Below are 22,286 nucleotides of genomic sequence, written 5' to 3' on the forward strand. Positions count from 1 at the left end.
ACAGTCCTTAATATTAGTGTATATTATGCTGCCTGAGTGGCTCCAAAGATATAAAATTCAATCTCATGGATGTAACATCTATTGAGTATTCCTTATGTCCAGTTACTGAGTGAGGCTTTAATGATATAAAGAAGAATGGCACAGGTCTGTCTGCAAGAGAAAAATCATTTACCCAAGTATCTGTAAAGTAACCCAGGGGAGGAGAACAATACTGGGGTTTAGGATGAAGGAGGGCTCTAGTCAGAAGCATCAGGACAGGCCTCGTGGGGAGACTTTTAGTGGAACCCAGAAGAATGGCCAGGAGGTGGTCTGGGAGGCCGGGGAAGAATGTTTATGTCAAAGCAGCTAAGGACAATAACTTGTCTTAACCTCACTGAATTTTTCTTGTACCTGGAAGAAAAAAAGTCCATCTTTGGGACTTCCCTGGTGGTGTAGTGGTTAAGAATCTGCCTGCCAATACAGGGGACACGGGTTCGAACCCTGGTCCGGGAAGATCCCACATGCCACGGAGCAACTAAGCCCGTGCGCCACAACTACTGAGTCTGCACTCTAGAGCCTGCGAGCGACAACTACTGAGCCCGCACGCCTCGAGCCCGTGAGCCACAAGCCCACGTGCCACAACTACGGAGCCTGCACACCTAGAGCCCGTGAGCCACAACTACTGAGCCTGCGTGCCACAACTACTGAAGCCCATGCGCCTAGAGCCTGTGCTCCACAACAAGGGAAGCCACCGCAATGAGAAGCCCGCACACTGCAACGAAGAGTAGCCCCTGCTCGCCACAACTAGAGAAAGCCCGCGCACAGCAAGGAAGATCCAATGCAGCCAAAAATAAATAAATGTAACAATTTAAAAAAATCCATCTTTGACCTCAACTTGCTAAGATTTCAGTGATTTACAAGATTACATTTTCTTGAAGATACACTTTTCCAAATGTGCTTCATTTTATTTTTATTTTCAAAAATTTTTTCTAATTAAAAAAATTTTTAAATTTATTTATTTTCTGGCCATGCAGCCTATGGGATCTTAGTTCCCCTACCAGAAACTGAACCCACGCCCCCTGCAATGTAAGCACAGAGTCTTAACCACTGGACCACCAGAGAAGTCCCAAATGTGCTTGCTTCATTTTAAAAGAAAAAGTACACTAAGCAAGTTGTGGTCAATTTTGTAAAACAAATGGTAATTTCTGCATGTGGTGAACATGCCCTGCAGGGACTGCAGGTCACACTCAGCCCGAGTGCAGGCGGGGCTGTCACTTGTTTCCAACCCTCAGTGGGTGGGGCAGGTGAAAGGACACACCCACCTGACTGGCAAAGGTGGCGGGATATTGTCCCCACGACTGTGTTACCCGATGTGTGATGCCCAGCAGACTACAGGGAGACCATCCCCTGGCCTGGAGAGCTTTGAAGAAGCAAACTGGCCCCTGTGACTGGCTCCGGGGATGACCACATGGCAGGAGTTCTAGGGACAAGGCAGCCTCCACCAACGGCGAGTCAGAAAGGGGCCCTCAGTCCTGCTCTGGAAGGAAGTGAACTCGGGCAATGGCCTGAAGGAGCCAGGAAGCAAATCCTCCCTGGTTGAGTTGCTGATGAGATGCTGCTGGGCTGACACCTCGACTGCAGCCCCGTGAGACCCTGAGCCGAGGACCTGGCCGACCTATGCTTGGACCCCTGACCCATGGAAACTGTGATATAACCAACAGGTGCTGTCTTAAGCCAGTGAATTTGTGGTGATTTGTTGCATAGCAATAGGAAACTAACACACTGCAGAAATCAACAAAGCTTTCTTTTTTTTAAAAAAAAAGGATTTGATGGGGGCTTCCCTGGTGGCGCAGTGGTTGAGAGTCCGCCTGCCGATGCAGGGGACACGGGTTTGTGCCCCAGTCCGGGAAGATCCCACATGCCACAGAGCAGCTGGGCCCGTGAGCCTGCGCCGGAGTCTGTGCTCCGCAACGGGAGAGGCCACAGCAGTGAGAGGCCCGTGTACGGCAAAAAAAAAAAAAAAAAAAAAAAAAAGACTTTGAAATTCTACTAAAATATTTTTGGCTCAGTATCTAGGGCAAAAATAATTATTCTCTTTCTAGCAGTTGGAGTCTTTCAAAATGTTGGAATTCCTCTGATGATATTTATAGTATCTTAACCACAAGATGTTAATATTCTCTAAAAAGCTAAAATTTGGCTTGGGCAAGCTGCATGGCCCCCCTGAAACTAGGGGACAGACAAAATGACCGGCCGCCCTGCCACTCCGTCCCGCAGCTTTACACAATGGGGACTGTGGTCTTTTTCTCTCCACACGGTCTTCTCCACAGATGGGGGCCACACACCCCGACTCCCCTCACACAGCTGTGGACTCAGATCTGCCGTCTCATGGTCAAGTGCACGCGTCTGAACTTCCGACGTGAAACTGTGGCTGTCCCAGTCACATCTTTCCCTGGTAAGAACAGCATCGACTGTTGCAAGTAGGCTACGCATCCTTTGCCTTTATTGTGTCCTGTCGATTTCTATGCCTTTGCCAAGAGCCGGACATGCTTTTACGCAGAACTGAAAAACTGACACTCCTCAAACTGAAGGTGAAACGTCCTCCCACACCTCCCCCCAGGGCAGGGTCCCGGACAGGACATCCTCTCTGGGGGATGACTCGTCTGCCTGTCCACATGGCTGGTGTGAGCAGGACACCAACACGCCTGCACGGTAGCCGGGAAACCTTGACATACGAGCGATAAATAAGTAGTAACAACAGTAGCTACCTGCTGTGAAGCACCTACTGTGTGCCTCTCTCTACCTATACATAGAGGCAATCTGTAGCAAATGGACTCCAGCTGGACCTGCAATCGGCTTCATTTCAGATATCAGCTCCAAAGTCTCCACTTATCAGCACTGGTTCTTGACGGCAGGCGTCCAGGTGTCAACGCTTTCTCTGGACACCTCGTCAGCCTGGAATCCTGCAGATTCCTTTCTCAGACAAACACCAAGTCCCTTTTCTGAGACCTTCCCCACGTCACCTTCACGGATGGCTCTCAGCCGTCAGCTACTCCCTCCACCTCCTTTGACTGTTTCCTCTTCCAGGCAGGGTCTTTTTAACTGTAATATTTTCAAGTTGTTATCATTCACGTTTTTGACCTCTTGATATACTAACTTATTTCCTCCTTATTTTAATAGACTATTTTAAAGAGCAGCTTTAGTTTCACAGCGAGATTGAGCAGAAGGTACAGAGATTTCCCATATGTCCCCCGCCCCCCACCCCAAAACACGCGCAGCCTTTCCCCCGCCATCAACATCCCCACCAGATGGGACGTTTGTTACAACTGATGAACCTACACTGACACATCACTGCCACCCAGAGTCCAGAGTTTACATGAGGCTTCACTCTTGGGGTTGTACATTCTATGGGTCTGGACAACTATCCACCACTATGGTATCATCCAGAGTAGCTTCCCTGCCCTAAAAATCCTCTGTGCTCTGCCTGTTCATCCCTCCCTCTCCCAACCCCTGGCAATTCCTGATCTCTTTACTGTCTTCATAGTTTTGTCTTTTCCAGAATGCCATAGAGTTGGAATCACGCAGTGCGTAGTCTGGCTTCCTTCACTTAGTGATATGTGCATGTAAGGTTCCTGCATGTCTTTTCATAGCTTAATAGCTCATTTCTTTTTACCAGTGAATTATATTCCATCATCTGGATAGATCACAGCTTATTAATTCTGGGAGTAATGTCTAAGCCACTGAAATAATAACTTCCACAAGATTCATAGCTTCACAATATTCTTGTGCCCTGGGAAAAGAATTGCTGCAAAACCCATAAACTGATTGGAGATGGAGAGAAGTTTGTTATTCATTCAAATATCTACTGAGAGGATCTCCACACTAAGCACCGCTAATGCTGGAAACACGTGATAGTAAAACACGGCCTCTGCCCTCAAGGCTTCATCTTCTGTGTCACTGGTTTTCCTTCTCAGGCTTACCAAGCAGGCTTTTTAGAATTTGCATATGCATACTGTGTGCTTAAAGGGGGAAGAGAGAAAATAAAGAAACCGTGTCAGATTAAAAGACAAGGAAACCATAAACAAGACCAAAAGACAACCCTCAGAATGGGAGAAAATATTTGCAAATGAAGCAACTGACAAAGGATTAATCTCCAAAATTTACAAGCAGCTCATGCAGCTCAATAACAAATAAACAAACAACCTAATCCAAAATTGGGCAGAAGACCTAAATAGACATTTCTCCAAAGAAGATATACAGACTGCCATCAAACACATTAAATAATGCTCAACATCAGTAATCATTAGAGAAATGCAAATCAAAACTACAATGAGATATCATCTCACACCAGTCAGAATGGCCATCATCAAAAAATCTAGAAACAACAAATGCTGGAGAGGGTGTGGAGAAAAGGGAACACTCTTGCACTGTTGGTGGGAATGTAAATTGATACAGCCACTATGGAGAACGGTATGGAGGTTCCTTAAAAAACTAAAAATAGAACTACCATATGACCCAGCAATCCCACTACTGGGCATATACCCTGAGAAAACCATAATTCAAAAAGAGTCATGTACCAAAATATTCATTGCAGCTCTATTTACAATAGCCTGGAGATGGAAACAACCTAAGTGTCCATCATCGGATGAATGGATAAAGAAGATGTGGCACATATATACAATGGAGTATTACTCAGCCATAAAAAGAAACGAAATTGAGCTATTTGTAATGAGGTGGATATACCTAGAGTCTGTCATACAGAGTAAAGTAAGTCAGAAAGAGAAAGACAAATACTGTATGCTGACACATATATATGGAATTTAAGAAAAAAAAATGTCATGAAGAACCTAGGGGTAAAACAGGAATAAAGACACAGACCTACTTGAGAATGGACTTGAGGATATGGGGAGGGGGAAGGGTAAGCTGTGACAAAGCAAAAGAGAGGCATGGACATATATACACTACCAAACGTAAGGTAGATAGATAGTGGGAAGCGGCCGCATGGCACAGGGAGATCAGCTCGGTGCTTTGTGACCACCTGGCGGGGTGGGAGGGAGACGCAAGAGGGAAGGGATATGGGAACAGATGTATATGTATGACTGATTCACTTTGTTACAAAGCAGAAACTAACACACCATTGTAAAGCTATTATACTCCAATAAAGTTGTAAAAAAAAAAAAAATGGTGTTTAGAAACCAAAAAAGAAAAAAAGACTAGATCTAAGCTGGTGAAAGAGAAGAGAAAAGCAATGAAAATCAGGAACATTTTATTGACTAGAAGGAGGTGGGGTGCAAACCTGATTTTATTTTGGACCCGTGACTTCCTGGCCTCTGTGTGGTTAGGATAAGATAAAACTTAATGAATGGATCTGACTGATGGCTCCACATTCCTGAGCACATACAGCAGGAAAAAAATGTTCATCTGGAAGCTTCATTCAGCCCTCGTCTTCTGCACACAGGACTCAGCATCTCCCAAAGGTAAACTGTTCCTCTGGATTGTTTAGATCACATGCAAAACGGCTCCGGTAGTTCTTACATCAACAATGCTTTTAGGACCAACCGAAACAATCACTTGGAATCTTGTAAGTGGAATGTATTCAATTTTAAAAGTTGACTATGACCACACTGGAATGAAGACGGAATGAAAAGAGTAGGAGAGAACTCTTCCTAATACACGCTTCGTGATACAGTAGAATATGTGCTTTTACAGGGAAACATCATGAAAACATAAATATGGGAAGGTGACCATGTAGAAATACATAATCCAAAATAAAATTTCAGCTATTATCTCAATTCTCTTTCTAAGTGTTACCTTTTTTTTTTTTTTAAAGAATGCATCACTATTTGCCCAGCATCTGTCTCTAAACTGATGACACTGCCTCTGTTCGTACCTTAACATACCCCGTAGAGTGGGGCACCCCCAAACAGTATTCATTATATACAAAGATGAGTCAAAAGAATGGAGTAAAAGAAATACTGAACCAGGAAACTTGGGTCCTGGGTCCTGGCTTTGATAATGAAGATGTTGATAAAAATGATGACGGTGGGGCTTCCCTGGTGGCGCAGTGGTTGAGAGTCCGCCTGCCGATGCAGGGGACACGGGTTCGTGCCCCGGTCCAGGAGGATCCCACATGCCGCGGAGCGGCTGGGCCCGCGAGCCATGGCCGCGGAGCCTGCGCGTCTGGAGCCTGTGCTCCGCAACAGGAGAGGCCACAGCAGTGAGAGGCCCGCGTACTGCAAAAAAAAAAAAAAATGATGACGGTGATGATCATAATGGTGATGTTACTGATTTTTAGTCACTCACCGAGGGCCAGGCGTCACGCTAAGAGCTTTACGTGAGTGTTCTCTCATGTAATCATCTCAAGAGTCCTGCAAGTGCCATTATTTTGCCATTTTCTAGATGATAAAACTGAAGCTCAAAGAGGGTGAGGGACCTATTCAAGGTCACAGCCAGAATAATGAGGTGGTGAAGATTCACGCTGAGGCCTGACCCCAGAGCCTGTACTGTCCTCTTCACCCTAAGACCTCACCTGCCAAGTCCCTTATGATCAGCCGTCTCATCTTGTGTCCTAGAAAAACGGAGGCGTTGGAACAACTGACCTCGGAGGTTCCCTCTGGCTTTAAATCGTCTGAATCCTTCGGTCCATTACTGGGAGACCGTGAGATTGGAGTCCTAGTTTTCCCAGGGCTTGATCTTGGCCGTGTTTGGCTCTGTTCTACACCCTTGAGAAATTCGGGGAGTCTGTCTGTAACCCCGAGATGGCGGCAGCTCTGCAGGTGCCCTGCGGACCGACCACGGTGCAGAGAACGGAGGACCGCCGTGAGGGGGCCTGGTCTGTGGCCCCAAACAGGCAGACCCAGCAAAGCAAAGGGAAGCACAAAGGAGAGCCCCCTGGGGGCCGCCCTGCAGCTCAGCCTTTCCCCAGACCTGCAGGGCTCTCGAACTTTTGTCAGACACCACTCTCTCCCCCGAGGGTGGTCTCCCCTGGGTCATCTGGGGAGGGTCATAGGGAAACACTGGAACCAAGGCCATTGCCCCTGAGGGTCCTCTGGGCCGAGGGCTTTCCCGGGCTGGGGGTTGGTGGGTTCTGACATCAGGCTGCTCCCCCAACCCTGCTTTGCCAGGGAGGCCAAGGGCGGAGAACCCCGCGGAGCTTCCAGACTAGTTTCCCTCTGGGGTCCACTCTATCTGAAGCAAACACTTCCCAGACCAAGGAAGCAGCTGCCCGTCTGCTACATTTGTAAACTGCCAAATTCCCCTGTTTATGCTGTGTTTGTTTTGGGAAATCCAGGAGATGTCCACAGATACACAGAGGGCTCCCTTGAGGGTGTTTTGAGGATTGCAAAACTGAACCACAATGAAAGTCAAACTGAAGCGAGCTTTTAGTTTTGGGCTCCCTGCCAGGCCCGAACAAACAAAACAGGCAGAAAACAAGCAAGGTTAGAGGTCCCATCAGCGACCTCATTCAAACTTTTTCTGTGCAGCAGAAACAGGGGATCTGTTCCAACCAAAGATCTCTTTGACCTGAAGCTGCTTACAGATCTCAGATCACATACTGCTCACTTACTAGGAATTGAATACAACCGGATCTTTCATGACAAGGTGAGAGGAATTTTGAGCAAAGGAGAGACTTTTCACAGGACTGCCTGAGGACAGGACAAGACGCATAATCGTTACAGCCTTTATCAAAATCTGTAGTGTCCCCATGTAAAAAACCTCAAGTGTAACTGAACTAAATTAAATTTCTGTCCTAGACACGGTGCTACCTGAGATGGCTGATGCCTCCATGGATAAGCTCCCCCTCCAGAACAGGAAGGCCTAGCGATGTAAGGAGGCGTCAAATGGATAAATGCCACTCAGTGTGACAATAAATATAACCCGTCCATTAAGCCCACTCATATTTACTGAGCGCCGATTGTGTGCTAAGGCTTGGGTAGGGCTGGGGCAAAGCTTACAGGACGGACACAGCCTGGTGTCCGAGAACCCCTCGTCTCGTGGGGGGACCACCCTCAGAGAGTAAAGACATGAGGGTCCCCAGGGCGGAAGCCCTCAGTCCAGCGGGGGCAGACGGCGACCTAAGGCAGCCTGTGCCTCTGGACGGCGGGGTATGGGCTGCTCACGGGAGGGGCTGGCCAGGCAGCTGGAGGAGCACAGGTGAAAAGGCTGGGGGTCCAGGGGCAGCACCTGAGTCACTGAGAACAGGGAGGGGGACTGTCAAGGCGTCCTTGGTTGTTTAAAGGAAATCCAACTACCTGCAATGAACGGCTTGCTTGTTTTCTCATTTGGTACTAACAGGGGTGACAGCTCACTATCCTCCAGAGCTTCTGGTCAGCGTGGGGAGGGCTGGGTAGCAAACGAAGAGGGCTGTAGCCAAAGGCCAATAAACCCGGCGTCCCAGCAGACCCGTCAACCTGCGAGATCTTTCCAAATACTAAACTCTATTCACAAACTCCTATTACTGATTTTCCTACACCCTCATTGGGAAACACTCTCCTAGTGGGTTGGTGTCTGAAGCATCGGAATGGCGCAAGAAAGAACTCCTGGGTCAGGTTTGTTCCCAGAGCAGAAACTGCCTTTGTCCCCAAGACGCCGTGTGTGTGGTCATCCAGCCAAATGAAGCATTTATAACGTACAACATCTCGATGCCGCCCTAATACTTTTTTTTTTTTTTTTTTTTTTTTTTGTGGTACGCGGGCCTCTCACTGTTATAGCCTCTCCCGTTGCGGAGCACAGGTTCTAGACGCGCAGGCTCAGCGGCCATGGCTCACGGGCCCAGCCGCTCCGCGGCATGTGGGATCCTCCCGGACCAGGGCACGAACCCGCGTCCCCTGCATCGGCAGGCAGACTCTCAACCACTGCGCCACCAGGGAAGCCTGCCCTAATACTTTAAACACACACAGTCTTCTCCTCCGTGTGACTTTTTCCTTCTCCAGGACAAATATGGCCTCGATATTGAGCCAGAGGTCAGAGAGCTAAGGGCATCTCCTTTGTGGGAAAGCAGAGCCTGCCTGGGCCAGATAAAGGCGAAGGATGTGCACAAGAGCCACTGGGTACAGAACTCAAGGAGGACTTTGAACCAGTGACAACTACCGGGCTGACGCACAGAAGCCGTGAACTACGGGTAATTAAAACCCACTAATTTCCCTGCAGAGAACAGTCAGGTGGACACAATGCACACTGCTGTCCAGACTCCCCTCAGGAAAGCCAAGGGGACCTGTGGGAACCCAGCAGGCCTCACTGGGGGCCAGCGCATGGTGACTGCGCCGTCCCCGCGGCGTCCTGATCTGGAGGCCCACCCGTGGGGCATTCTGGTGAAGAGAAGAATCGAGTCAGCTGTGGATTAAGTGCATTCTCTCCCCTCTGCTGCTGACACAGTGCTCCTGGCTGCCCTCCAGGATTTGTCCAATATGATCTTCCTGGGACCACTGGACCTCAGCAAAGAGGCACCCGTGTTCCAAGTTTTTACAGGGTGTATCGCTCGCTCCCACCCCTCGGGACAATTATTCTTATCAAAGAGATCACACATCCAACACAAAGCCAAGGAAGGAAACTCTTCCAGAACTTGACTTCCTCACTGGCTCAGAAGCCAGCAACCTCTGTAACAGACGTGAAGGCATATAAAAACAGTTTCTGGAAGTGTCACTGTTCCCTTTAACGTTTCTCCCATTTGTGGTATCTCAGAAATATGACCGTGGCACCAACTGGCCACTGAGAGCTCCCACCACCCGGAGTTTGATTTGTACAGACCTGAGCCGAGGGACCCTGAAGCCAATGGGAAACAGTTACAACGTGGGATGACGTTAATCAAGCCCATGTGACACCTAACATTCTTCTCTATTAAATAAAGGTCACTTCTTCCAAGAGACTATTTTGAGCAAATAAGATTTCTGCAGTTGTGCAAGACTGAAGCTAATTAAACAGCAGAGCAAAATCGAAAATAGATGTCACAGAACATTTTAAAAGATTTTAATGACATCCTGCGTGTTTTCTTAAACTCATTTGTAGTTGCTATCACTGTCTGCCCTGCAGTTCATGAGCGCTTGGGAGGGCAGGATTTGCATCAGTTTCATGTCACTGGGGCAGGAAAGCCATTCCAAGGGAAGTGTGGCCGGGGAGTCTTGCAGAGTCTTTTTCTACACAACCTGGCCAGCTCTCCTGGCTTCAACTCTTGAACTCTTTTAAATTAACGCTTTCTGTCTTTCAAAAGAACCTTCCATCCCAGCTTCTCCAACTCTAGCTTTTTTTTTTTTACCATCTTTTCCAGTCGTCTTGTGCTCAGTTATCCTGAAAACACCTGCTACGTTGACTAAGAAACTTAGTATCTGTCAGTTTCAGGTCAGAAAAAAATCACAGCATGATGACATTTTCTGGAGATGAAAGTCATAATGAACAAGCAGACACATCAACAGTTAGACTTGTAATGTCTTTCTCCCATATTATATTCACAATTCAAAATGGCCAAATCTTCCTGAAACAATCAAAATTTCGAATTAGACCGAGGGACGAAGCAGGTTTCCTCTCTTCAAAAGCGCATTCACAGAAGGAAAACGCAGATGTGTACGAGGGACCCGATAGGGAGCCCAGGGCCTCGCCACCATTTTTCTTCTTCTATAATTTGTCTTTTCAAAAATCTTTTAGGATGTTTCCCAGTGTTTGAGACCCTCTGATGAGTGTGGATGTGCGTCCTTGAGTGGCTTACAACACTCACAAATGCTTGATATACAGGGAGCTCAACCATCCATTGAGAACGGCCTGGACCATTTTCTCAAATCTTCCTGACACGGTAATTAACGAAGAGGAAGCAAGGGATACTGCAGCTGCCTGCTGTGTATACAAGACCCCTGTGTAACTACAAGTCAGGAGTTGTTTTCCATGGCCAAACAATGACGTCTGCTAATCAGGGGAGAGAGGACACAGGTAAATGCTGCAGGAGAACCAGAGAGGGGTTCCCGTTACAGCGGTGAGGACGAAGCCCCGAGACAAGCTCCCCAGGGGGGACGGGACATGCGTCCTGGGCGGCGGTGGCCCCCGCCAATGCTGCTCACGTGTGCAGAGGGCAGCCCGCGGCTCCTGGGTTAGCTGTCATCAAAGTGGGCCATTTTCCCTGCCCGGACGTTAGGCTCGAAGGCCTTCTTTTCATTTTCTAAGAAACCTTTACAACTGAAACTGTCCAGTAAGTATTTTACTTATTCATTTTGCCATCTGCAACATGTGACAGTCTCGGTATCATATACGAAAGCAAAGAAGTAGGACAATGGAAACGCGAGCAACTGACTTGCTGTCAGCTGGGGTTGGTGTGAATGGGGGTTGTGCCGGGGGTGTTACAAGGATTAACGAGGGGAGAGGCAGGAGATGAAGGAGCCTGACGTCCAGGCCTGCGTCGTCGGGTGGGGCGGCGGGAACGGCCTGGGGGTGTTGGGGTGGGAGGCGGGTGCGGAGTAGAGAAACAAAGCTAAGATCACCAATGGCTGAGGGCTGTTTGTGACGCCTCCCGTAAGCGCCCTCTGCCATGCCGAGCCGCCACCTCCTGCCCCACGGTCAGGGCGTTATCCTGTGTGTGTGTCTCCTGAGAGTGAGCTCTAAGTTACAGAAAACAACTCCTGCAGCGTCACTGATTCCAAATCCTGACTCCCAACCAGTTGTTTTTTTTATTTGTTTTGTTTTGTTTTTCCCAACCAGTTTTAAGCTCCCCCTTCTCCAATCGGTTTCTGGCCACAAACCAATGAAAAACACAGAATGAAATGGCCTTGGGGGTTGAGAACTAGGATGAAGGTAGTGTGGGTTAGAAATGAGAGCCAGGGGTCCGATGCCTTCCGCGCCTGGAGTTCCCAGACGATGCCTCGTGGCCGGGGACACAGACAGCAGCCACGCGGGCCTGGACCCCAGCCCTGCGGCCCCAAAGGCTGTGTCCGTCTCGGTCTTTGAAGACATTAACCTCTCGACGGCCGGATTGTTCCTTTGAAGGAGGAAGGGCTGAGCGATTCCTCCTTTCGGCCTCCTGGTCCTGCTGGGGTTCAGGACTCTCGGGGCTGCCGGGGACTCGGGGAGCAAAGAGTCGCCCCCAAGAGGCTCTTAGTGAGTCGAGGGAAACGTGGAGGGACTAGCGAGGCTGCCCACCTTCGTGGAAAGAACCAGAACCTCTCCAACCTCGCCAGGGAGTGCAGAGGAGAGGTCGGGGGAAAGCAGAACAGCGAGCTTTCACTTTACCACCCAGCACCGAGCACCTTATCAGCAAAGGAATTTCTCCTAGAACAAAACCTTGCCATCTGCCATTTGTGTGACAGTGAACACGCTGTACATAGAGAGAATCTTTTCCAAACTCCTCGTGACCAGCAGAGCCGACTTCCTCCTCATGGGCCTGAATGTCGCCAAGTGTGTTTTCTTTAGTTTCTCACCCTACAGATGTCTTCTTCGTCTGGTACTCAAAAATATCAATACTCACATACAGTTTTACTTTAAAAAAAAAAAAAAAGCAGCTTCCTTTCCAGTCCCAGCCCAGCAGGATGGCTCCCGCAAAGGGCGGTGAGGAGAAGCAGGGCCGGGCTGCCACCAACACGGTGGTGACCAGAGAACACACCGTCAGCATCCACAAGTGCCTCCATGCGTGGGTTTCAAGAAGCCTCCCCCTCGGGCACCCAGAGAAATCTGGAAATCTGCCATGAAGGGAACTGGAACTCCACCAGACGTATGCATCGACCCCAGGCTCAACAAAGCTGCTGCGCCAGAGGAATAAGCAATGTCCCGTACTGCATCCAAGCACAGTTGTCCAGAAAACGTAATGAGGGTCAAGATTCACCAAACCAGCTCTATATGCTGGTACCTACGTACCTGTCACCACTCTCAAAAATCTACAGACAGTTAACGTGGATGAGAACTAACGGCTGAGCGTCCAATAAAGTTATAGAACCACAACAACGACAAAAAAGCAGGTTCCAGATACGTGTGACATCAACCCAGCTCAGAGTTCTCTGAGTTGTGAGCATCTTGTTCATCCCACAACCTTGAGGACTAATGCTGAGCACAACCCGTGTCTGCCCTACTCGTTTTGGAGGGCAAATAAGATGTGGGTGTCTGAAGGAGAAGGGGACACAGACTGGCATCTTACTTTGCGTGGAACCTCAGGCAGCAAACAGAGCCAACACGGGCACCCACCTGCATGCCTCCCTGGGCTCCAAGGGGCTCCGGAGGCTGCTGGGAAAGAATGAGGCTTCAGGAGAAGCCCCCGTGCAGACCCGCTTCATCCATCAGACAAGGCTTTGAACGGGTCACAGCTCATGTCACTGACACCCCCTGGCCCTCTGCAGCTGCCTCTAACCGTCTGCTTTTCTCCGTCTCTTCACCACGACCGGCAGCAGATTTTGGACCCTGGGGTCACTAGTAATTAGAGGCAAGAACTCGAGGGCCTCTTTGGGGATGTTTCTAAACCTCTGGGGCAGACGGGGATCCACTCGTGTGAGCTCCGTAACAGCCGTCCGACTGCACCCGTGTCGAATTCCGTTTTCTCACATAACAGACGGAGAGTCTCTGAACACCGGGCCCTCGGAGCTGTGAGTCGTCTCAGGAGTTGGGGTGACCCCACGCCCCGCTGCCGGTCCTCACTTTCCCACCCTTTCTGGGAAAGAAAAATGGACCCGAGACACAGCTGTGGTCAACGACACGTAGGGGAAAGTCTGCTGGAAAGGAATTCCTCCAGAACAAAAACAAACAGAGCCTCACAAGACATACGGCCTCTGCCCCCGCCTCCTGCTCTGGACACTGGTGCGAGGACAGGGTATTCGGGGCTGCCTCACAACCACGGGGACTCCAGACACACACTCACATCCCTGAGCTCCTGAAACAGGCCCGGCCGCTAGCACACAGATGTCCTATACGTGTGTGTGTGTGTGCCTCAGTATGTGTATATAGCAAAACTAAGGCATATTAATTATTAAGGCAAACACTTTAAACTCACAAAATGATGTCATTTAAATATTTATTTATTTATTTAGGCTGTGCCGCGTCTTAGTTGTGGCATGTGGGCTCTCAGTTGTAGCATGTGGGATCTTTAGTTGTGGCATGCAGACTTCTTAGTTGCGGCATGTGGACTTAGCTGCAGCATGTGGGATCCAGTTCCCCGACAAGGGATCAAACCTGGACCCCCTGCATTGGGAGCATGGAGTCTTATCCACTGGGCCACCAGGGAAGTCCCTGATTCCATTCTTTGACAAAGGAGAAATGAAAGCAAAACAGAGGCAGTGAGCTGAGCCCCACTAACCCGTGCTTGGAGGCAGAGGACCACTGGAGCTCCCCACATGGCACCACTGGACGGCTCCTGGGCCTTCGTCTGCATCTCCCCGTGGTAAGGTTTGTGCCAATCTGTGCAAGTTGGTTAAATGCCCAGCTATCCGTAGGGGTCACTCCACTTTTCACAGGGTGGCAATAAAAATAATTTGCAGACATGGGAGGAACAGGAACAGGGAAAGAGAAAGTCAGACAAAAGTGATGCAGTGAACTCACACTTTTCCAGAAGAGACACTTCCAGCCCCCACTGGGGACACAGACCCAGAGCTAAAACCTACGGCTCCAGCCTCAAAGGAAAGGGGGCTCCTCGCTGCGGGACTGTGGCCTGTGTAAACAGCAAGGCAACCTACTAGATGCACCCAAACGCCAGCACCCAAGGAAGGGAGGGCTGGAAAAATATTAACACTTAGGAAAAGGAGCTTCAGCCTATGAGTGGTTTCCCCCCACCCCAGAGAGGCACAGCCCTGTCTGCAAGAGAGATAAATCATCTACCCAGTAGACGGACTGGATGGAGGGGCGCCCAGGCCTGGAGAGGAGGTGGGGGTGAGGATGTGAGGGCAGTGAGGCCTCCCGACGCCCTGGGAAGGGGCCTGGAGCGGAGTCTGGCCTGGCAACTGGGAAGGACGCGGCTGTCTTGCCCTGTCTTTTGAGCTCAGTGGCATGCTGACTGCATAGAGCAGGACATCTTGAGAGACAAACAGCCCTAAATGTTATACCGCCTGAGCCCCTCAAAGGCTAACAGGCTCCATCTCCGACATTCATGACGTTGGCCCTGACCTCCAGGAAGAGGACACCATCGGGAGGCAGATGTGTCAGAACACGTCCAACATCACGAGCCTCCTCCTCTCCTTCTTTCCGCTTCTTTCTAATTTTGGTACTTAGAGGACCAGCGTGAGTTTTCCGGAAAGTTCCCTTTTAGAGAATATTGTGTTCCTCGAGGTTGCTTTTTAAAAACCGCTGCGGTAGCTTATCTGTGACAAAGGCTGATGAAAGCTGAAGACGGACATGAAATAATAGAAGAAAGTGGTTGCCCAGAGCGGAACGAGGCTCAGACCAGAAATACGTTCCAACGAGAAAAACAAGGAGACTGGCCACTCCGCACAATCTCAAGCTGCACCATCCCCCGGCCTCACCCCCACCGCATACCTTTTAACATGGAAACAAGGCAGGACGTACCTAGACTGTGGCCTCGACACCCCGTGTGGGCTGTTGAGCTGCTGACAGCTTTGTGTAGCAGAGGCCCACGTGGTTCCCGCCACCCGCAGGGCACAGATAACGCTCTCAGCTCGAAAGGAAACCAAACCCCAGGACTTATACCACTGTTTAATGTTGAACTTTAAAATACTAATACTGTTCTGAGAAACAAACGAGTGGCTGTCGTTAGCTGGGCTTCCTACTTAAGATGTGAATTTAAATCCTAGGTACAATTTCCAGAAAGTTCCCAGAGCTCATGATTTTTAAAGGGTAAAATTGATACCTCAGGTAATCAGGATTTGAGATTTTGCTAACAACAGTGATATGACTGGTAAAAACATTTCACTTTTCATTTGTTGCTAATGACTAAAGCACACTAATATTTGATCATTAAAATTATGACTAAACTGTACTCATCACAATGGTCCTATTTTTCAACACGTCTCACCAACTTAAAAAATTAGTTGGCACAAGAACAGACACATAGGTTAGAGGAACAGGACAGACAGCCCTGATATAAACCCACACACCTATGTTCAATTAATCCACGACAAAGGAGGCAAGAATATACAATGGAGAAAAGACAGTCTCTTCGGTAAGCGGTGCTGGGAAAACTGGACAGCTACATGTAAAAGAATGAAATTAGAACACTCCCTAACATCATACACAAAAATAAACTCAAAATGGATTAAAGACCTAAATCTAAGACCAGAAACCATAAAACTTCTAGAAAAAAACACAGGCAGACACACTTTGACATACAACATAGCAATGCTTTTTTTGGATCTGTTTCCTAAGGCAAAGGAAATTAAAGCAAAAATAAACAAATGGGACCTAATTAAACTTAAAAGCTTTTGTACAGCAAAGGGAAGCATCAAGAAAATGAAAAGAGGACTTCTCTGGTGGCGCAGTGGTTAAGAATCCACCTGCCAATGCAGGGGACATGGGTTCGAGCCCTGATCTGGGAAGATCCCACATGCTGCAGAGCCACTAAGCCCATGCACCACAACTACTGAGCCCGCACTCTGGAGCCTGCGAGCCACAACTACTGAGCCCATGTGCCACAACTACTGAAGCCCATGCACCTAGAGTCCGTGCTCCGCAAGAAGAGAAGCCACCACAGTGAGAAGCCTGTGCACTGCAACAAAGAGTAGTCCCCGCTCACTGCAACGAAGACCCAACACAGCCAAAAATAAATGAATTTATTAAACAACAACAACAAAAAGAAAATGAAAAGACAGCCTACTGAATGGGAGAAAATATTTGGAAATGATATGACTGATAAGGGGTTAATTTCCAAAATATATAAACAGCTCATAGAACTCAACATCAAAAAAAAAAAAAAAATAACAATCCCAATTAACAAATGGGCAGAAGACCTGACTAGACATTTTTCCAAAGACGACATACAGATGGCCAAAAGGCACATGAAAAGATGCTCAACATCGCTAATCATCAGGGAAATGCAAATCAAAACCACAATGAGATATTACCTCACACCTGTCAGAATGGCTATTATCAAAAAGAATACAAACAAATGTTGGCAAGAATGTGGAGAAAAGGGAGCCCTCATACACTACTGGCAGGAATGTAAATTGATGCAGCCACTACAGAAAACAGGATGTAGCTTTCTCATAAAAGTAAAAATAGAGTTACCATATGATCCAGCAATTCCACTCCCGGATATATATATCTGGAAAAGACAAAAATTCTAATCTGAAAAGATAAACGCACCCCAGTGTTCATAGTAGCACTATTCACAATAGCTAAGACATGGAAGCAACCTAAATGTCCATCAACAGATGAATGGATAAAGATGTGATACATATATACAATAGAATGCTACTCAGCCATAAAAAGAATGAAATAATGCCACTTGCGGCAACCTGGATGGACGCAGAGATGATCATACTAAGTGAAGTAAGTCAGACAGAGAAAGACAAATATATTATACCGCTTATATGTGGAATCTAAAAAATAAAACTAGTGAATATAACAGAAAAGAAGCTGACTCACAGACAAAGAGAACAAACCAGTGTTTATCTTGGGGAAAGGAAATGGGCGGGGGGAGAGGTAGGGGATTAAAAGGTACAAACTACGATGTATAAAATAAAACAAGCCACAGGGGTATACAGTACAGCACAGGAAATACAGCCAATATTTTATAACTATAAATGGAGTATAATCTTCTAAAACTGTGAATCACTATGTTGTAGTGAAACTTATATAATATTGTAAATCAGCTACACTTCAACTTAAAAAAACAGTATGGTACTGGCATGAGGATGAACATATCAAAGGAACAGAACTGAGACTCCAGAAAATAAGCCCATATGTGTATGGTCAATTGATTTTTGATAAGGCTGCCAAGATCATTCAATGAAGAAAGAATATTCTCTTCAGCAAACGGTGCTGGTACAGTAAATATTCACATATACAAGAGTGAAGTTTGACCCTTACCTCACACCACATATACAAAATAAAGCACAATTGATCAAAGACCTAAATATAAGAGCTAAAATGATAAAACCCTTAGAAACATTGTAGTAAATCCTCATAATTTTGGATTTGGCAATGGTTTCTTAGATATGATACCAAAAGCATGAGAAACAAAAGAAAAAAATAGATAAACTGGACTGCATCAAAACTGAAAACTTCTGTGTATCAAAGGATGCTATCAAGAGCGTGAAAAGACACGCCGAAAGATGAGAAAGACATTTGCAATCACACATCTGATAAAGGCCCACTGCCCAGCTTACAGAACGGACACTTACAGTCCAACACCCCAATTAAAAGATGGGCAAAGGACCTGAAAAGACATTGCTCCAAAGAAGATGCACAAGTGTCCATCAACAGATGAATGGATAAACAAAATGCAGTATATTCATACAATGAAACATTATTCAGCCATAAGAAGGAATGAAACACTGAATAATGAAATCCATGCTACAACATAGATGAACCTTGCAGACACTATGCTGAGTGAAAGAAACCAGACACCAAAGGTTACACACTGTATGATTCCATTTATATGAAGTATCCAGAACAGGCAAATCTATAGAGACCGAAGGCAAATTAGTGGCTGCTTTGGGATGGGAAATGGGAGTCTGGAAGGAAGGTACTCTCTAAAAGGTACAGGGTTGGGCTTCCCTGGTGGCGCAGTGGTTGAGAGTCTGCCTGCCGATGCAGGCGACACGGGTTCGTGCCCCGGTCTGGGAAGATCCCACATGCCGCGGAGGGGCTGGGCCCGTGAGCCATGACCGCTGAGCCTGCACGTCCGGAACCTGTGCTCCGCAACGGGAGAGACCACAGCAGTGAGAGGCCTGCGTACCGCAAAAAAAAAAAAAAAAAAAAGGTACAGGGTTTCTCTTTGATGATGAAAATGTTCTAAAAAGTGACTATGGCGATGGTTGGACCTACCTGTGACTACATTAAAAACCACTGAATTGTACACTTTAACTGAGGAAAGTGTATATACAGCATGTGAATTATGTCTCAATAAAGCTGTTAACAAAAGAAAAAAATGAATTAGGCAAATAGTTAATAAAAGCTAGCTAATTTTCAGCACTTATCCACTTAAAAGGAAAACATAAAAGAATCATGTAAATTTATAGTTTCAGGATTAGGAATGAAAATACTTTGTATTTAAGAGCTGAATTAAGAAATACCAAGAATCCATGTTTACATGAGGTCTGAAAAATTCTTTTGACCATAAATTCCTAGTTTATCTGATTCATGTGCACAATATCAACGGTCTCTTTGTAAGAGTGAGAAACACTCCCTAAGTTTTCCAAGCTATTCCACCCTGACAACGGAGCTCCTAGTTTCGGGATCATGTTCCAGTTAGCACTTGTTCCGTGTGAAGTAGTTTAAGTGGAGAAAACAATGCGGGGTGAAGAATATACTATCAGATTATATAAAATAAACACATCATATATATTTTAATGTTTCTGATGAATCACGTTCTACTTCGGTTTAACACCTTGATTTGCCCTTAGACTAGGAACGGAATCATTTTAAGGTAAGAAAAGGGAAGAATTGCGCTTTGAGCTCATGCTTGCTTTTGAACCATTACTAAACACCCTATGCTTTTCTGAAATTTTTGGTTATGTTCTCTGGCCTTAGATAACATTTCCAACAGACCCGGAACTTCTGAACAGGAGTGGGTAAGTGACTGCCTTTCCACGTCAACTCAGGTTGTTCTGGACTAACCCCCAATAATACAGATTCAATTTCCTCTGTATACAGTGACTCAAGCCTTCTTCAAATCATCTCTACATTTGTTTTTCAAGTTATTTACTACTTGGCACTGACTCTAAGTCAATCACCTACATGATAATAGGAGAGGAAAAGGGAAAGGGGACTTCAGGAAAACTGACAGAAACATGTCAGAAGTTCTTCAGAAACTCTCTGTGGAAGAGGGATTCTCCCAGGCCACAGACACGGATGGGAGTTCTGGGTTGACTGTACTTTGCAGAGGTCTTTGTCACAGGAGGAGAGGTGGACAGACCTTGGTGAATTTATTTATTTATTTATTTTTTTTTTTTTTTTATTTTATTTTTTGCGGTATGCGGGCCTCTCACTGCTGTGGCCCCTCCCGTTGCGGAGCGCAGGCTCCGGATGCGCAGGCCCAGCGGCCATGGCTCACGGGCCCAGCCGCTCCGCGGCATATGGGATCCTCCCAGACCGGGGCACGAACCCGTATCCCCTGCATCGGCAGGCGGACTCTCAACCACTGCGCCACCAGGGAGGCCCCGGACCTTGGTGAATTTAGAAACATCTCCCTAACGATATATCAGTTGGTTAGCAAAATAAAGGGCTTTGAGGGCTCCAGCATTTCATGAGAGCCTGGCACGCAAGTGTGACATTTCAGCCCTTGGCCAGCAGCGTGTGGCACGTCTTCTGCTGGTCTGTGAGCAGTGCTTCCTGCACAACTACAGATCTTAAGCTTGTACAATAGAAGAAGCTGTCTATCAACATTCTGTAGCCTTCCATCAGCACTTTCCCCATTTCTGATATTCAGCGTGCTAAAGTTCATACGTGTAATTTTCAGGAACTCTAGGGTGACTTGAACGAAAACAAAAGCTCCCAATCTGTCAGTGATTTTCCATCAATTTTTTTTTCTCACTACATTTTTAAGGTGGAGGAAGAAAAAAGGAACATAACCTAGGAAAAAGTCCCCCTTTTTTTGCAAGTTTTGAAAGTTGCTTATTTCGGAAGCTTTCTGTACGTGTAGTCAAGGAACAAAAGAGTCACTGTCCACATTCTCTTAATAATAATCAGAACAATGACAGGTAACATCAGTTGGGTACCTGCCCCATGGCACTGCTCTGTGCCAGCACATCACTGCCTGTGACCACAGTCCTGTGAAGTAGGCACTCATCCCTCCCTTTACTCAAGACGAACTGAGACTTGGGTCAGTGAGAGGCTTGTTCAAGGTCACCTTGTTGGGCAGAGGTGGAGATTCTGTCTCTGTCTACACTGCTTTCTGAGGCTAGAAAGAATCTCCCTTTAAAAACAAGGTCCATGGGGCTTCCCTGGTGGCGCAGTGGTTGGGAGTCCACCTGCCGATGCAGGGGACACGGGTTCGTGCCCCGGTCCGGGAGGATCCCACATGCCACAGAGCGGCTGGGCCCGTGAGCCATGGCCGCTGAGCCTGCGCGTCCGGAGACTGTGCTCCGCAACGGGAGAGGCCACAGCAGTGAGAGGCCCGCGTACCGCAAAATAAATAAATAATAAAAACAAGGTCCAAAGTTGTAAATTGTCTTTTACTAACAAGTGGTGGATTGAATGGCTGCATTTTATTTTTGTTCCTTCCTTAGATCTGAGAGAGAGAAAGAGAGAGAGGGAACAACTGTGATTTCACTGGAATATACGTGCAGGGAGCTGTCACTGACTTATGTGAGAAGAGAGTGGAAACCGCGTGCCCACAGGAGGCGAAGCAAACAAGAAGGAAGCTCACTTGAGCAGCTGAAGGCCTGGCCACTAGACCGCTGTGAAGGTGGGAAGGGCTGGCTCTGAGTACAGGAGGACAGGCCAGCTCCACCTGCCCCTGGAGCCCCTTGGCCATCCCTCCTCCTCGTCTTTAAGAGTCAGGAGGCTTCTACTGTGGGGACAGAGAGCCAGCGAGTCAGACCCAGCGACGCCTGGCCCAGCAGAGAGAAGGGGTGAGACAAGGGGCTGAAGACGGGTGTGGGAATGAAATGGGCGCGTCCTCCGAGTGACGGAAGCCAGCTGTCCCTGTTCAGCTCCCAAACGCTGTCTGCCAAGCACGTCCCTGCCCCGTCCACCCTCAGCCAGGGAAGGAAACGGAATGCTTTTCTTTCTAGAGAAACTCATCAACCTACTAGGAAAGACCTGCAGATGCTGACATTTTGGGTCCTTGCCAAGTCCTAGGTGATGTCTACCAGCTGGCAAACCCCCAGCAACAATAGAGTTTCCAGTCAACGTGTGGGTGCCAATCAGCATGAGACGTTAAAGAAAACCTCAGACATGAAATTTAGCCCAGGTAGAGTTAAAAAAAAAAAAAAAAAAAAAAGGAACTTGAGGGAATAGAGAAAATGCAGAAAATGGGGGTGGGGGACTAAGTTACAACAATGACAGTCACCCCCCAAAAACCTCCAGTGATTAAGAGCTCCAAAGAGATAAAGGTCATTACAGCACACATGACAGGGTGAACTGACAGGATGCCACAGGAAATTTAGAGAACGAGAAGGAAGGCTTGGGAAATGAAAGTACGACAGCAGAAATGACAAATTCAGCAGGAAGCATGGAAGACAAAGGTGAAGAGCTCTACAGAAAGTCCAATGGAAACAGGCAAGAAAAGAAAATCAGAA

General features: G+C 47.4%; 1 protein-coding gene and 1 pseudogene across 1 annotated transcript in view; one reads left to right on the plus strand and one right to left on the minus strand.

The window, feature by feature from the left end:
- The window catches only part of PALLD (palladin, cytoskeletal associated protein), a 380,643-nt gene that overhangs the window by 154,070 nt on the left and 204,287 nt on the right, over positions 1-22,286 (minus strand). The gene's annotated exons all lie outside the window — the stretch shown is intronic.
- Positions 12,480-12,854, plus strand: LOC132492679 (large ribosomal subunit protein eL31-like; annotated as a pseudogene).

The sequence above is a fragment of the Mesoplodon densirostris genome, chromosome 6 (assembly GCF_025265405.1).
Source record: "Mesoplodon densirostris isolate mMesDen1 chromosome 6, mMesDen1 primary haplotype, whole genome shotgun sequence".
Lineage (NCBI taxonomy): Eukaryota > Metazoa > Chordata > Mammalia > Artiodactyla > Ziphiidae > Mesoplodon > Mesoplodon densirostris.